Raw genomic sequence first — 2,057 nt, 5'->3', positions numbered from 1 at the left:
GAGGCCACAATGTGCAAGGGAGAGACAGCCAGCCCAGCCCTGAAGAGAAACCCAGGCTCCCCACCTTGCAAAATATGGGCCATCAGATGAGGCGGGAATGAGGAGCAGAAGGGAAGGCAGGACTGGAGAGGGGTGAGGAGAGGTCTTGATGGGAACCGGGAGTTATGGGAACAACCCCACACACCGCCCCCCCCCCCAGCTCGCCCTGCAAATGGGAAAGGCCACCAACTCCTCACAGCTGCCGGAGACCCTTGAGTTTCCCGGGACAGGGTCATCCGCCACTGGTAACACGTGAGCTGCTGCGCCGCCGTTTGCTTCACGGAGACAAAGCAAGGCGAGCAGCTCACCTTGTCAGCGAGAATGCGAGTGATGAGCTTCAGCACGAAAGCCCCAGGAACGAGAAAGCTGGTGAATGAATGGTCCTCTGCATGCCCCCATCGGGCTCCTGGTGCACCCCGGTCAAGGGGACCCTCACCTTAGAGCACGGCTGGACGCATCCCCCCAGGCAGCTGGGTCAGCCTGCGCTGCTGCGTTCTCAGAGGGGAAGGAGGGAGCCACAGTGGTCCCGGAGCCCGTGGCCTGGCACCCCGGCCCCTGTGTGCCAGGGCTCCTCCCTGGGAGCCAAGGAGTCAAAGGCTGTATCAGTCTGGCTGAGCAGAGCCGGGCGGCAGGCGTCTGAGCCTTCGCTAGACAATGAAGGAGGAACAGAGAGAGACTGAAGGGGGAGGGAAGGGAAAAGGAGAGGAGGTCCTGGATTCCTGAGGAAAGGGGTTTCCTTTCTCTTCCCCAGAACCTCCAGGGACTCAGAAAGACAATTAGCAACCTGGCGTGATGGCACACAAAATAAAAGAGGCACCTGCCAGGTGACCATCTCTGCCGGGACTCGAACCCGGAACCTCTGGATTAGAAGTCCAGCGCGCTCGTCCATTGCGCCACAGAGACCTCACCACACACACAGCATCAGCACCAGAACTGAAAAAGCACATACCTTCTGCATCACCAGCCATCTCGGCATCCTGCTCGCTCCCGAGCGGTGGGGGGGCAGGGACAGCTGGAAAATCTGGAGTGGAGATCCACCCGCCGGCTCGGTCGCGCTCTCCCCAGTGCTGGGGGTCCGGGTCCCCGGGGACCGCGGGAACGGGGCGACGGTCATTGCCGCCCCAGAGGCCCCGAGGGCGCCGGGAGCGCTGGCTCCCTCCTCTGCATCCCGGGAGGACGCCGGCTGGGTATTCTCATGCTAATGACGCCGCACCGCCCGGGCCTCCACCCCTCTCCCTCTCTGTGGTTTCACCCCAGGCCCCCCCAAGCTCTCTCGGGGAGCCGGGCCGCAAAGCTGGGGATTCCGGAAAGCCCTGGATCCCGACACAAAGGAGCTGCTCCCAGAAAGCAGTGAGGTGCTGAGGGGCTGCCGCCGCAGGGCCAGGCCGGGGAGCAGCGCTCAGCTCGGGGACCCTGGGCGCGGTCTCAGCTCAGGGGGCGGCATCTGTCAAGCCCGGGCCAGCGGTACCCGGGGTCTGTGTGCTGTGGCTTCAGTGTCTTTACTGGAATTGCAGGATGGGGAGGAGACCGGAGAGTGGTGAGTGTGAGAGAGCAGGAGCGAGAGCAGGGAGGGGGGCATCCAGGGAGGAAGGCACAGGCTGGTGGCTCCCCACTGAACCACAGGTGGTGCTCAGCCCTCCGGGGACACTACCTGCCCCCTTCCCCCACCTTCCCCAACCCCAAGGCTGATGCCATCGGTTGTCCCCAGGACAGCCAGTTCCAGGGAGGCTTCCTCGGGCACCCCGGGACCGCCACGCTGGCCAGCCGTCCATCTGTCCATCCATCGGCACTCATGACTACCCCCATACCCCGCCCACACCCAACAAAACAGTCCCTATTTTTAAAAGCCTCCCTGGGAAGATGCAGTCCCTGACCCCTGGGGGTTACAGGTGTCACCCAGCTGGTTCTCCTGAAGGGCTAGTCCTTGTCCTTCTGACCTCACCTTCAGGCCTCTCCCTCTCTCTCTCTCCTGTTTGATCGCCCCTCACACACCAGGGGACAATTGGCCTCTATGCTCC

The 2,057-nt window shown here is 63.2% G+C and overlaps 1 non-coding gene across 1 annotated transcript; it reads right to left on the bottom strand.

The window, feature by feature from the left end:
* Window positions 1-868: 868 nt before the first annotated feature.
* On the bottom strand, window positions 869-942 carry TRNAR-UCU (transfer RNA arginine (anticodon UCU)). Its single transcript has one exon. It is a non-coding gene; the product is annotated as a tRNA-Arg (tRNA).
* Window positions 943-2,057: the final 1,115 nt, after the last annotated feature.

Source organism: Vulpes vulpes, chromosome 5 (assembly GCF_048418805.1).
Source record: "Vulpes vulpes isolate BD-2025 chromosome 5, VulVul3, whole genome shotgun sequence".
Taxonomy (NCBI): domain Eukaryota; kingdom Metazoa; phylum Chordata; class Mammalia; order Carnivora; family Canidae; genus Vulpes; species Vulpes vulpes.
This window is presented reverse-complemented; position numbering and strand designations above follow the sequence as displayed.